This window comes from Camellia sinensis, chromosome 6 (assembly GCF_055761805.1).
Source record: "Camellia sinensis isolate YWXY chromosome 6, ASM5576180v1, whole genome shotgun sequence".
NCBI classification, from domain to species: domain Eukaryota; kingdom Viridiplantae; phylum Streptophyta; class Magnoliopsida; order Ericales; family Theaceae; genus Camellia; species Camellia sinensis.
The window spans coordinates 168,872,252-168,888,720 of NC_138966.1; positions in this window are offsets into that span (position 1 = coordinate 168,872,252).

A 16,469-nucleotide genomic window follows, 5' to 3' on the forward strand; every position below is an offset into this window, starting at 1 on the left:
TCACAAAGAAAAGAGATATATATTTTTTAAAAAGTTTTAAATTAAATTAACAAAAAAAATTAATATAAAAGTTCTCTGCCAAAAAAAATTAATATAAAAGTTCTCTGCCAAACTAAACAATAGATAGATAAATCCCAGACACGCGTACATACATACACATACACAAATATACACATATATGGCCTTTGGATTTTTCTTGAACTTCAGTTCACACTTAACATACAGACACACATAAATTTTAGAGAAAAGAATGGGGGGAAACAAGAAGAAGTTCCACATCTATATATATTTAGTCATATATTTTCCTCTTCAGAAACAGAGCGTACATTTCTTCGAGAGAGAAGAGACAGATAAGGGATATTTAAAGCCAAGGGCAAGATGGAAGATGCAAATTCAGACGGAGAGGCTGCCTTCAACTCGAAACCAAATGGTGAATCGAAGCAAGAAGAGAGAGTGTGATCTGATTTTGGTCTGTGTAAACCCTAGCTCAATGTGTGTGTGTGTGTGTGTGTGTATATATCACAAACTCTAACCTTTTTGGTGCAAATCTTGGATAAATCTTCGACTTCGATCGGCTGATCTTAGAGAGATATGGAGGATCGTCTTCGGTCGCCAAGGAAATGAGAAGAGAAGTGTGAGGAGAGGAGTGGGCTAGGGCAACGAAAGAGGGCTTATATAGTGGCATAATCGTAATTGTTGAAGTTTTGAAGGGGCATTTCAGTCATTTCATGCCCCTCCAAATAGCTGTGCGCTTAATTTGTAATCTGTAAGCATCTCCGGAGCAACTTCTAAAATTCAGCTCAAAATAGCTTTTTTTGAGCTATAATCTGGTGCTTTAAGTTGTATCAAACGCAACATTCTAGCTTAAATTAAGCCAAAAGCTAGAATAAGCGGCTTATAAGTTTTACCAAACAGGGCCAAAATAGACTAAAAAGGCCAAAAAGTCAGATTTTACCGACTTCCCAAAACACTCCTTAGTTGTAAATTTTACCAGTACATTATTTTTAAATTTTGAATAAAAACAAATATAAAATAATTGATTGAAGATATGTTGCATTTTTTATATTCTTTCTTCTGAAAAAAAAATAAAAATAAATTAATTAATTAAAAAAAAAATAAAAATCACAATTCATATATATATATAAATAATTGTAAACACAACCTGTGCATAGCACGTGTGGAACACCAGTAGCAAAAAAGAAAAAAGAAAAAAAAAAGTGAATTAAATAGGGGAGAGAGAAAATAGAATAATGTTATATGCATCCATTAATGTACTAACTAGTAAATATAAGCAAGCAAAATAAAATGCGTTTAAAATAGTAAATTTATGTAAGCATAATTGCTAATCATATTTTTTACTTAATGAATAATATTATATTGACTGCATTTTTCAAGTTTATTTTTTTTAAGTATTTATATAGAAGTAAAAAATGTCGTTAGGAATAATTTTTCTTAATTTAGGGGTCTTTTGAGAAGAGGGTAAAAAGCTAGCTTTTAGTTTTTTATCAATTTTGGGTCACATCACCTTTCACATTTTTTACTTACAAAAAGACAAAATAGACTAAAAAAACCAAAAAGTCATATTTTACCAACTTCAAAACACTCCTTAGTTATAAATTTTACCAGTACATTAGTGATAAACACTCCCAAAACTCTTCTTCACCACTCTCATCTCTTCTATTTCTCTGTAACTCATTTCTTTTACACCTCGCACCTCAAAACCATGGCTTCCTCATCCCGTCTCCTCACTCTATTTCTGGACCTGAACGATCCCATAAGTTCTGCTGGACCAAGTGCCCCTACTCCTACTCTTCCTGTCATTCCTCTTCCTAATGTTCCTATAATGTCGGTAGAGTAAATCATGGCAGCTCAATCTAACATAGAAGCCAATCATTTCACACCGACGATCTGTATAGAGACGATGATGGCAGTCGCAAAATTGGCTCATCGATTATAGAATAGGACGAGTGAGCTCCATCCGGTCAACGCCCAACTCTCTCTGCTTCAGCGCATGTACAAGGATGCGCAAGCAGAAATAAGCGCACTGAAAGCCAAAAGTAAAGAGCTTAAACGGAAGACCACCTCCATGGCCCGATTTGGAGCAACGACGTTCTTAGCCTTTGATAGTCAGCGGGGAGTCGTTGCTCTCGACGAAAACACAGGGGCAGGGGCGTCAAGAGTCGCCCAGGGTGATAAAAAGAAGAAGAAAACGATGAAAGAGGCGAGTAAGTAAGATCGGCGTATAGTCGGGAAAAAAATGAAGGGTTTGTTTGTTTTTTTTTTTGTTTTTTTTTTATTATTTTGATCAGCATGTGGCCGTAAAGAAAATGAAGGATGTTTTTCTTTTATTTTGTTTATGTAAAAATTTTTATTTTAATTTGTTTTTATTTTTATGTTTTAGTACTGAAAAATGAAATTTAAAAAGCAGAAAAAAAATAAGAAAATTAAGCCCAAACAAAAAATAATAATGAAAAAATAATAATAATAAAAGAAATTAAGCCTAATAGCAAAATAAAAAAATAAAATAAATTAAAATAGAATAATACTAGCAGAAATTAAACTTAATGGGACGTTGGTGTTGCTGGAATTGTAATGCAAAAAAAATATGATGAGGGTTTAAAAAAAAATCAATGTATGCAAAGTTAATTTTACCTCAAGATGCAAAACCCAAAAAAAATTACACAGTTAAGAATAGCAAACTGTTAAGGAGAATAAATGTATGAAGGACTTGAGAGCATTCAACTGATATAAATGTTTCCATACTAATGTAGCAATACACATATATCATTTTAACAAAAATTCAAGTTTCACAGTCATAACAAAACCTTTTAAGTAGAAATCGACGTTCCAAGCTCGCCACGAATAAAATTGAAGCGATCCTCACTTAGGGGTTTTGTGAAAATATCCGCCAATTGCTTGTCGGTGTTTATAAATTCAAGTGCAATATCCCCTTTTTGAACATGATCTCTTAAAAAATGATGTTGAATTTCAATATGTTTTGTTCGTGAGTGTTGAACTGGATTTTTGCTTAAATTGATGGCACTAGTATTATCACATTTAATAAGGATATGATCATAATGCAAATCAAAGTCCTCAAATTGTTGTTTCATCCAAAGTATTTGGGCACAACAACTTCCGGAAGCTATATATTCAGCTTCGGCCGTTGATAAAGCAACAGAATTTTGCTTTTTGCTAAACCAAGATCCTAATGAGTTACCAAGAAAGTGACAAGTGCCACTGGTGCTTTTTCTATCAAGTTTGTATCCGGCAAAGTCGGCATCCGAGTAACTAATTAAATTAAATGCAACATCTCTAGGATAAAACAGTTCCAAATTTTGAGTGCCAACAGGATATCTAAAAATTCTTTTAACAGCACTGAGATGTGATTCCTTAGGATTTGATTGATATCTAGCACACATACAAACACTAAACATAATATCGGGTCTACTTGCAGTTAAATAAAGAAGTGAGCCGATCATACCTCGATATTTTGTTTGATCAATAGACTTACCTTTTTTATTCTTGTCTAGCTTAATGGATGTGCTCATAGGTGTTCCAGCTATTTTTGAGTCATACATACCAAACTTTTTGAGTAGTTCTTTTGTATACTTAGCTTGGTTGATAAAAATTCCTTCCTTACATTGTTTTATTTGAAGCCCAAGGGAATAATTTAGCTCCCCCATCATGCTCATCTCAAACTCACCTTGCATACACTTAGCAAATTCCTTACACAAGGTTTCATTAGTAGCACCAAATATAATGTCATCCACATATATTTGCACAATAAGTAAATCATCATTTTTAGTTTTAACAAAAAGTGTTGTGTCAATCGTTCCTCTAGAAAAATTATTTTCAATTAAAAATTTACTTAATCGTTTATACCATGCACGAGGTGCTTGTTTCAAACCATATAAAGCTTTTTATAGTTTAAAAACATGATTTGGAAAAGCATGATCTTCAAAACCTGGAGGTTGTTTAACATAAACTTCCTCATTTATAAAACCATTAAGAAATGCACTTTTTACATCCATTTGATAAAGTTTGAAATCTCTAAAACATGCAAATGTAAGTAACATACGAATGGCTTCTAATCTAACAACCGGAGCAAAGGTTTCATCGAAATTAATACATTCTTCTTGATTGTATCCTTGTGCAACAAGTCTAGCCTTGTTTCTTATAATTGTGCCGGATTCATCAAGCTTGTTTCGAAAGATCCATTTGGTACCAATAATGGTATGATCTTTAGGTTTTGGTGCAAGTTCCCACACTTTGTTTCTTTCAAATTGGTTAAGCTCTTCATGCATAGCTATCATCCAATGTTCATCGAATTCGGCTTCTTGAAAGTTTTAGGCTCAATCTGTGAGAGAAAAGCCAAGTTACTACAAATGTTTCTAAGTGAAGAGCGAGTTTCAATACCTTTTGTAGGGTCACCTAGGATTAAATCCTTAAGGTGATTATGAACAAACTTCCATTCTCTTGGCAAATCATCATTGTTTCCTCCTTCTACTTGAGGTGGAAGAATAAGTTGTTCAATCTCTTTGTTCAACTTACATGGTTGGTTCTCTTCTTTGTAGATACTTGAATCTTCCATATTTAGTTCCAAATCAATATTATCACTAACAATTTTGCTTTTGAGCAGAGATATTAGTTTCACCAAATGCCACATGTATAGATTCTTCCACAACAAGAGTTCTTTTATTAAAAACACGATAAGCTTTGCTAGTTAAGGAATAGCCAAGAAAAATTACTTTATTAGATTTTGAATCAAATTTACTTAAGTTATCCTTACCATTATTATGCACAAAACATTTACAACCAAAAACATGCAAGTGACTAATGTTGGGTTTTCTATCATGCCAAAGTTCATAAAGAGTCTTTTTGAGAATAGGTCTAATTAATGCACGATTTCAAATATAGCATGCGGTATGAACGGCTTCGGCCCAAAAATATTTAGGAAGATTATTTTCGCAAAGCATTGTTCTACTCATCTCTTCTAAAGTTCTATTCTTCCTTTCTACTACACCATTTTGTTGAGGGGTTTTAGGTGTTGAAAAATTATGTCCAATACCATGCTCATCACAAAACAATTCAAATTTCTCATTTTCAAGTTCTTTATCATGGTCGGTTCGAATAATAGTAATAAGAAAGCCTTTTTCATTTTGAATTCTACGACAGATTTTTGTGAAAGAAGAAAAGGTTTCATCTTTGTGTGCTAAAAACATAACCCATGTAAATCTTGAATAATCATCAACAATAACAAGACAATAACGTTTACCACCTAGACTAGATGTCCTTGAGGGACCAAATAAATCCATATGTAATAGTTGTAAAGGTCTAGTTATGAAATATGAGATTTTGATTTAAATGATGTTTTTGTTTGTTTTCCTTGTTGATAAGCACTACAAAGATGATCTTTTTCAAATTTAATTTTTGGAAGTCGAATGACCAAATTCTTTCTCAAAAGTTTAGCAATTAAATCCATATGAGCATGACCAAGTCCTCTATGTCATAACCAACTATTTTCATTACTAACATATAAACATTTAACATCACTAGCATAGAGATCATTAAAATGAAAAACATAAACATTAGCATGGCGATTACCAATGAATAAAGCTTTATGATCATTTGTGCTTTTCAATTGTGCAATGTGATTTATCAAAAATAACTAGATTACCTTTATTACATAATTGACTAATACTAAGTAGGTTATGCTTAAGTTCATCAACAAGTAAAACATTTTCAATAGAAGGGTTAGGAGAAATACTGATGCTACCAATACCGATGATTTTTCCTTTCTTGTTGTCTTCAAAAGTAACAAATCCTCCATCTTTCGATGATAATTTAGTAAAGAATGATTTATCTCCGGTCATGTGTCCGGAACATCCACTATCAAGGTACCACTTTCCTTCTTTAGCTTTGGACTTAAAGCAAACTTACAAGATGACAATCAAGTGTTGGTTTTTGGTACCCATAACTATCACATTTTTTTAATCAATAATTTTAAGAATTTCATAATATGAGATAAGTATAGGACAAAAAGTGAGACAAATGATCCATACTCTAAGGGAAAGTATGGCTCACAAATATTATGTAAATGGACTTTCACAAACTTGAGAGAGAGGCATTGATTTATAAATTTAAAATTGTTTCAACTCATAATTGGTGTTTTGTGTTTTTATAGTGAATCGTTAGTTGGACTAGGTTATGTAATTTTTTTAGTTGGATTTTTCACATTAAAAATCGAGTATTACCAGAATGACCATGCTTATTTGTTGCATTAAATTTACCATCTTATTTGTCATAATTATATTAGTTGAATAAATTTCACCATTTATAATTATGTTAATAATACATTATTGACACATCACATAACAAACCAAATGTGATAAATAAAGATGATCATTCTTGCGTTACTTGTAAAAATAGCATGTTTTTTATGTGTGTTTGATTTATTTTTATGATTGCGATTTAGATTGTGTGATTAAATGAATCAACTAAACAATAGTAAAGCAAATTCATATGTATTTAATATTTCAAAATATTCATCTAAAAGTTCAAAAACATTCAAGCGTCGACACTTTTTGGGCCAACTAAAGCCCATGTCATTTTGGGCCTCTTGGGTAAGCCTCATCAAAAAAACCCTTAGAGCCCATGTTTGGGCCATATCGGCTTTAGCTTCGATAGGCCTGAGTATGGGCAGGCTCGACAATCCTAAAATATATGATCTAGGCCTAGAATGAAGGATAGAACCCACATATCAGCCCACTGGACCACCCAAACTCAGCCCACCACAAGTCCACATATAGCTCCTGTTGTTCCTATTTAAAAATTGGATACATTACAAATACATTCTTTGAAATTTATTTAAAATATAAATTATCTCTTACAATTTTAAAAATTATATCTCGTCCTTTTAAATATCTAATCACATAACAAATAATTCATACTCAAAAGAACTGGCTTCTTTTTGAAAGATCACTTCAACACCCATGAATGTTGTGCAAATCATATAAGATGTTAAATATATATCATTTATCATTTCTCTTACAAAATTAAAAACTTATTACGTTGGTTTTCTTGCAAAAATAAAGTATAAAATTTTAAATCTTGAATTAATAACAAATTTATAATAAAAATATATATTTTTATAATTTTAATTATTATATTTTATTTATTAATATATTTATAATATAACGATTGAATTATTAATTCGTAATCTGATATCTTTCCCAATTCACTAAACGGTTCAAATTCCAAGAACATTGCTCAAAGCCATTCTCAATGAATAGCAGAAGAATCTACTCATTAATTAGTAAAGAATAAATGTAGAACCAAATCTAGTCATTAATTACTAAAGAGTAAACGTAGAACCAAATATAAAAGAATAAGAAATGTTAGAAATCTGAAATTTTTTTATTAAATGTTTTATATGGGTGTATGACCTGCACTACGTGAGTCTTACACTCATATAAGACATTTGGTAGAAAGTTTAGTAAAATTTTTGAAATCTCTAACATTTTTGAAAGAATAGAGTAATGTTAGAGATCCAAAAATTCTACCAAAAATTTCACCAAATGTCTCACATGGGTGTGAGACTTATATGGATCCCACACCCATGTGGGACATTTGCAGGTGTCCCAGACCTATGTGAGACATTTAGTAGAATTTTTGAGGTCTCTAGCATTATTGTGGGTCATATGTGAGTCTCACACTTATGTGAAACATTTGAAAGAAATTTTGATAAAACTTTTGGAATCTTTAGTATTTTTGAAAGAATAGAGTAATGCTAGAGATTCCAAAAATTCTACTAAATGTCTCACATAGATGTGGGACTCATACCTTGTGAGTCCCATGTGAGTCCCACACTCATATGAGATATTTGAGAGAGATTTTGGTAAAACTTTTGGAACTTTTGGAATCTCTAGCATTTTATATGCATCAATTGATATATAAATTAGTGTACAAACAAATGGTGTGTAATAATTTTAGAAGTTTAAGAATATTTATAATTTGTATAATGGGTGGGGTCAATAATAATATCATAATATATATTGATACAGTAAATAATATATCAATTAGTGCATATAACACAACCAAATACAAAAGGGTGGTGGTTTTTTTAATTGGAAAAATGAAGTCATTTTAGTGGTTTATAAATCTGATTCTACTTACCACACAATTATATTCCGAGAAGAAAGTTTTAAAGATAAAAATTTAAGAATGTAATTATTTTTTAGTGACGAAATATTTTAATAGTCAAAAGGTATCATTGTTGGATTTAAAATAGTAAAATTGGATATTAGTGAAAATATTATTCTTTTGAGATCAAAATTTTCGTTTAAAGAAACAAACCTTTTTGACATGAAATTATTTTGTTCATAAAATTATATTTATTAGTGATATTTTAAAAAAATTGTTGCTAAAGCTAAATGTATTGACTTTTTGAGATGATCTTTTGGTGACGACTCATGATGGTAGGAATCGGTCTCTTAATTCTTTTAAAACAAAATTTTTATTTTTGAATACAAAAAAATTTAATTTCTAAAATTTATTATGTTATAGTTTCAGACATTATTACTATAACCAAATTAACTTTATGTAATGACCCCGACCTCCGATTAATGCTAATTCATGATTAATTATGCTTACTAGAAATTTAGGAAGGATTTGGGATTTATTTGCATGTGTATTGCATTATTTATGTGTTTCTATCTATTTGCGATAAAATGATCTGTTCATGTCTTTGACTTTAAATTGCGAATTGAAAGTCTTATCGGGGTCCGAATCAGAAATCGACTTGATTTATGTGCTAGTTAGGATTTATAGAATTTTATGGTAGGTTTAATTTAAATTCGGTTTGGAGTGATTAAATTAGATTAAATAATGTTAAATTACATTAGTTCAATTATTTACGACATTGCTATTAGTGGGCCACTTAGGTACAATTGCTTGGAACTCGATTGCATACACTTCATAACATTCCCTCAGCCATTTTTTTTGAGACCAAAAACGTAGGAAAGAGTGAGAGAAGAGAAAACTTACCTTCCATTGAGAATTGGCTTAGAGACTTGAGGAATTGGTAGAAGATTTGCAAAATTGAGCTTCCTCACCTATAATTCAAGACTTAAGGTAGGAGACTCATCCTCTCACTTATGTATTTGAGTTGTTCTAGCATGGTCCATGGTGATAGTAGTGATAAAAGTCTAGTTGTGGCTTAAAATGTTGAATTTAGAGCTAAATCATGTATGCATGTGTATATCATGAAGTTTGAGGTTGTTTTCATAGAAATTCTTGCATGCATGTCCACGTTTTTGTTATAGTCCATGAACTCACCATGTTTTGAAATTAAATCTTGCATTTGATCTTGTTTTAAAACCTTGGAGTTTCAAGGAACCCATGCATGTGTTGAATTTGCATTGTTCTTCATGTTCTTAAAGTTTATTTGAAAATTGTGTTTAATTGAACTACCTTTGGGCTTTGATTTCTCAAATTGATCTTTGAAACATGTCATATTATGAGTTTACAAGTGTTTTCCAGAAAATTAACCCAAAAGGATCAAATTTGATACATTGTAGTTGAGTTTTGAGCTTGAGGTTCAAATTTGGAAATTCCAGATTTTGGACTCACGCTCGAGCGGGAAACTCCACGCTCAAGCGTACATACTGAGTTCATGCAGTACGCTCGAGCGGGTAAAGTGACGCTCGAGCGGGAATTTCGTGTATCCAGTACTTTGCCTGTGTTTACAATCCGCTCGAGCGAGGTAATGCACGCTCGAGCGAGGACTTGTGTCTCACGCTCGAGCGGGTATCGAGCGCCCATTAAGCGGGAATTTCGTGCATCCAGTACTTTTACTGTAGCTTGTAGTCCGCTCGAGTGGAGTACTCCACGCTCGAGCGGATTCCTTTTGTCTGCATGTCCGCTCGAGCGTAGAAGGCCACGCTCGAGCGGGACCCCTGTTTCAGCAAAGTTTTGAAAAGTGTTTTAAAGTGCATCTTTGCATCCTCATTTCATCCTAGGCATTCATAGGCTATGTTTAAGACTCTATAATGAGGATAAGAGATTGGAAACACACTAAGAGCCAACGAAATAAGTTTTGTACAATTAGAACGTGTGCTTCAAGTGTGTATCTGTTATGTGTCGTGTAGGTCACGTGCCACGTCCTGTCTGATCGATCTGCTCTGTCTGTCTGTCTCCAAGCCCACTGTGAGTAATAACTCTATAAAGTTATGTTCAATTTAAGTATTTTCTGACTGGTATTGTATGATCTGTTTTCTGAAATGCTATCTTACGAATTATGAATGAATGTTTAATTTTCTGAAAAGTATTTGTGGCACCCTTAGTTCACGTGGCCCTCGCCCAAGGGTAACAATACTGCGGCCAATCTGCACGTGGCCCTTGCTTGGGGGTAACAATACCGTGGCCACTTGCGCGCAAGTTATGGACATTTATGGTCGTTGGTACCAACTATCTATGTGGGTCTCTAGACCAATCTGTTCTGATAGCTAATGGGTGTACCACGTATGATCTTATGCAAAATCTGAATATGTAAATGTATATGAATCTGTTTCTGTTGAAGTCTGATTATGTTCTGATTTAAATGCTGGATTCTAACTTGTGTTGGACATCATTCATATAACCTCTTTACTCTGTTATTATTCACCGGACTTTCGCTCACAGTTTATATTATGTATGTAGGTTAGCCAGCACATGACCAGGGCCAGAGTTGATGGCCTTCTGTACCGTTTTGTCAGCCAACCCTTGTGCCTCCCGAGGAGGTTCCGATCGAAGCTTAATGCCAAGGCTGTTTTGTATTTCATGCTAGTCTTTACCTATGTTCTGTAAGGTCAGGTCTTGGGAAGTACAATCTGTGTATATCTTGTAAATATTGTGTATCTGGACTGGCATGTTTATATATATAAGTAAGTTTTGAAATGTTCTGTCCCATGTACGTCATCATAGCTCATTGGACCTTGTTTATTTTGTATTATTTCTTCCGCAGCCCCTTATTATTTGTTAATCTGTTCAGAGGCCTTTGGTAGTCCACGGATTACTGGCCGGTTACGGTACTAAACCCATAGGGACGGGTTTGGGTCGTGACACTTTGCTTACCATGACTATATTTATCATTTTTTTTTTAAATATAAACCTAAAATCACTAGTTTCATAGTACAGTTGGACCCTTCAAAAGATCACATTAGAAGAAAAAAAAATGGGAGTAATATTTGCAAAAGATTAAAACAATTATATGAAAAGTAAAGTACGACGATATAATTCTTCATATGTAGTTTACTGATACATCAAAAGAAAGGAGGCACATAGGCTCTTAACTCACAATTAATATTGATCAAGTCCAATCATGTTGTTTGAACAAAGTTGCATTACCATTGGCGATATAGAATCCCTTCGGTCTCACTATCCAGTAACAAGTATATATTCCAGTTAGACTCTTGCAATAATTGGCCAATGTATAGTAATAAAACACATCGTTTGTTGCTTAGAACCCCACCAGAAATGATAGAAATGACAGAAGAAGTGAGTAGTATAGAAAAAATTGATTCTGAAAATCCAATGAAAATCTTCACCAAAGTTGAGGATATGAGTTCCAAGATCATCATCTCTATATTGGCATCGGAACGTCAAGGGTGCGGGATTGTTTGGAACTCCACAAACTATAAAAATAAACCAGTGTGTTTGGTTTAAGTTTTTTTGATTAAGTTTTATAAAAACGGAATTTTTTGGTTTTCATATTTTTTTTTTTGTTTTTAGTGAATATTTTTAAAATTTTAAACATTTTTTTTACTTTTTTAGATACACCTTACTTTGATGTATCTAAAAAGTAAAAAAATTGTGAAAAAATATTTTAAAAAATTAATAAATACATAAAAATACAAATAATGTATTGAATTCTCGTATTTTTTTTATTATATATTTTTAGTATTTAGTGAATTTTTAAAAGGTTTTTTTCACAATTTTTTTACTTTTTAGGCATATTTATGTTAGGTATGTCTAAAAATTTTAAAAATTGTTTAAAATATTAAAAAAAAATCAGTAAAAACAAAAAAATATAAAAAATAAGAAAATAGAATTTTCTGAAGAGTGTTTTTGGAAAAGTGTAACCAAGCAAATATATTTATTAGTAACACCACCTTCAACATACAAGGTTGTAGAAACAAAATATAATGTAAGGATGAATGAGGAGAGAAAAAACAGTTCATTGAATAAGTCATGGAAATGAAGTTGTTGACTTCTTTGTTTGTTCATTGCATCTATGAGTTAAAGGAAGTTTGATTTATATAGTGAAGGATGAGCTCCCATCCATATATCGTCTTTCAATACTCTTCTATATCTCTTTTGTATGCCTTGTCCGAGATACAAATAAATGATTTGATCTGTTTATCTGGTAAGTTTTGTAATAAATGTTAATAATGTAAAAAATTAATTTTATCAAAATAACCACAAATACAAGAACAAACAACATTTTATTTTATAAAATGGATGTTTAAGTTTAGAATCATATTTGCCGTTTATTTATAAAATAAAATATAATTTATTCTTGTGTTTATAAATATCTTATATATGAAACTAATTTTTTAAATGGATGATCTTTATTGTGACTTACGAGGTAAACGGTTTGAATTATTAGTATTGGTCCATGTTGGGACCCACAAAAGAGGGTATGGAGGGGTATAAGAAATGAATATATTGAAGGGAGCTTATTCTAACAGAACCAATGGATGAAACAAATTTTGTATTAAAGTAGATTATGGCAATCCAAGTAGATTATCTAAAAAGTTAGGCTTCTCTCAAGTTCATAACTCAATTTGAAAGAAGTTGAGGGGTTGGTGGGGTTCATCACAAGTCTTATTTTGATGATCTGAATCTTTAGTTTGTAGGGTCCTCAGTCTATATTATTCATGAAAAAATTTAGTTTGATCCGATAATCGTGATTTTTTTATTTTATTTTAATGCATTTGTTTCTAAAAAAATAAACGACAAATATTTAAAAAATGGATCACCCAATTTTGTAGAGAAAAATATGATAAAATAAAAATATTATAATTATCAAATCAATCTAATTTTTTTCATAGTGAAAAGCCATGATATCATTTATATATCTCACTCGTTGTATCATCTTCTATCACATATTTTTTTAATCAATAATTTTAAGGGCTTCATAATATGAGATAAGTATAGGACAATGAGTGAGACAAATGATCCATACTCTAAAGGAAAGTATGGCTCACAAATGTTATGTAAATCGATTTTTACAAACTCGAGCTAGAGGCATTGATTTTATAAATTTTAAGATGGTTTCAACTCATTATAATTGGTATTTTGTTTTGTTTTTGTTTTTGTTTTTTTTTTTTTTAATTTTAATAGTGAATCATTAGTTGGACTAGGTTATGTAATTTTTTTAATTGGATTTTCCACATTAAAAATCAAGTAATACCAGAATGACCATGCTTATTTGTTACATTAAATTTACTATCTAATTTGTCATAATTGTATTAGTTGAATGGATTTCACCATTTATAATTATGTCAGTAATACATTATTGATACATCACATTGTGTGGGTCCCACACTCATGTGAGACATTTGGTAAAATTTTTGATAGAATTTTTGGGATCTCTAGTATTCCTCAAAATAATAATGTTATATGCATTAATTGCTATATCAATTAGTGTATAGAAATTCCAAAAATTTTACCAAATTTTTTATCAAATATCTTACATGGTGTGAATCCACATGGGACCCACATGATGTGACACAAATTTAGAGTTTTAAATATGAATAATGCTATATCCACAAATTAGTGTACTAATTAATATACTAATTGATGATGTGGCATAATTTAAGAGGATTTTGGTATTTGTAAAGTGATTAATAAATGAGGTCAATAATAATGTCATAACTAGTGTTGTTACACTAGTTAGTAAACTAATTCCATGACTTATTCAATGAACTGTTTTCTTCTCTCCTCATTCATCCTTGCGTTACATTTTGTTTCTATAACCTTGTATGTCGAAGGTGCTGTTACTGACCAATATATTATTTTTATACATTGTGGAGGTCCAAACAATCCCGAACCCTTGACACTCCGATGCCAATCTAGAGATGATGATCTTGGAACTCATATCCTAAACTTTGGTGATGATTTTCATTGGAGTTTCAGAATCAATTTTTTCTATACTACTCGCTTCTTCTGTCATTTCTGATGGGGTTCTAAGCAACAGAGTTTCGATGTGTTTGATTACTATACATTGGGCAATTATTGCAAAAGCCCGATTGGGATATATACTTGTTACTGGATGGTGAAACCGGAGGGTTTCTAAATGGCCAATGGTAATAATGCAACTTTGTTCAAACAACATGATTGGACTTGATCAATATTAATTGTGAGTTAAGAGCCTATGTGCCTCCTTTCTTTTGATGTATCAATAAACTAAATATGAAGAATTATGTCGTCGTACTTTACTTTTCATGTAATTGTTTTAATCTTTTGCAAATATTACTCAGAATTTTTTTTTCCTACTGTGTTGTGTGATCTTTTGAAGGGTCCAACTATACTATGAAACTAGTGATTTTAGGTTTATATTTAAAAAAAAAATGATAAATATAATCATGGTAAGTAAAGTTAATTTGGTTATAGTAATAATGTCTGGAACTATAACATAAAAAAATTTAGAAATTAATTTTTTTTTTTTTTTTTTGTATTTAAAAATAAAATTTTTGTTGTAAAAGAATTAGGAGACCAATTCCTATCATCATGAGTCGTCACCAAAAATCATCTCAAAAAGTCAATACATTTAGCTTTAGCAACAATTTTTTTTTTTTAAAAAAATATCACTAATAATATAAGTTTACAGACAAAAATAATTTCATATCAAAAAGATTTATTTTTTTAAACAAAAATTTTGGTACAAGTATATCCCATTGTGCGGTAAGTAGAATCAAATTTAGTGAAAAGTATAAACCACTAAAATGACCTCATTTTTTCAACAGTGGTGCTACGTGCACCAATTAATGTACATACTGGTGTATCAATTAGTGTTATACTATTATTACTGACCCCACCTATTATACAAATTACAAATACTCAAAACATCTAAAATTATGCCACATTATCTGTTAGTATACTAATTAGTACATTAATCGGTACATATAGCATTATTATAATTTTAGAGGTTTTGGGTATTATGTAATTTGTATAATGGGTGGGGTCAGTAATAATGTCATAACACTAGTTAGTACACTAATTGATACATATAGTACCACCATTTTTTAAATGGTTGATTTTTATTGTGGTGTCTACAAGGTGAACGGTTTGAATTACTAGTATTGGTCCATGTTGGGAACCACAACAGAGGGTATAAAGGGGTATGAAGAAATAAATATAGGGAGGGGAACTTTATTCCAACAAAACCAATGGATCAAACAAATTTTGTATTAAAGTAGATTATGGCAATCTTAGTAGATTATCTAACGTTGCTCTCAAGTTCATAACTCAATTTGAAAGAATTTGAGGGATTGGTGGGGTTCACCACGAATTTCATATTGATGATCTGAGTCGTTTATTTTGTAGGGTCTTCAATCTATATTATTCATGAAAAAATTTAGTTTGATCCAATAATCATGATTTTTTTTTTCTTTTATCGCATTTGTTTCTGAAAAAATGAGCGACAAATATATTTAAAAAAATAGATCACCCAATTTTGTAGAGACAAATATGATAAAATAAAAATATTATGATTATCAAATCGATCTAATTTTTTTCATAGATGATATACATTGAGTTCCCTATAAAAATGAATGGTTCGAACCATTAAAACATGACCCATGGCGAATCTCACGAGTCCCTCCAATTTTTTTTTTTAAAATTTAGTTGTAAACATAAAAAAAAGTCGAATCCTAAATTTGAGCTTGTAATTATAATTGTTAATCAAGTTTGAGAAACTACCTGCATAAATGTCATTTAATTGGACCTTGCTGTTTTCTAACCCATTGATATTGTCAACCTCATCTTGCTAACACATCTTTTTTTCATAAATTATTGATTTTCAACTAGGTCCACCTTGTCTCACGTTTGAGATCAAGATTGGACAGTCTAGTCCAGCCCATGGGCCAATTTTTGGATCCCGTTTTGATAATTCAAACTGTTGAATATGTAAAACTCGTAGAGTACTATATCCATGTCAAAAATCATGTTGATCGGATATCGATAGATATTTGATTGTATCAGATTTGTATAAAAAAAATGGACGGTGAAAAAATATGATTGACAGAAATTTGATCCGATTAAATAGCTAGCGATATCCGATCATCGTGATTTTCTACAAGTGTATAGTACTCGACGAGTTCTACACATTGAACGGTTCGGATTATCGAAACGGATCCAAAAGATGAGCCCATGGGCCGAATTGGATGATCTAGTTTTGATCTCAAACATGAGACAAGCTGGACATT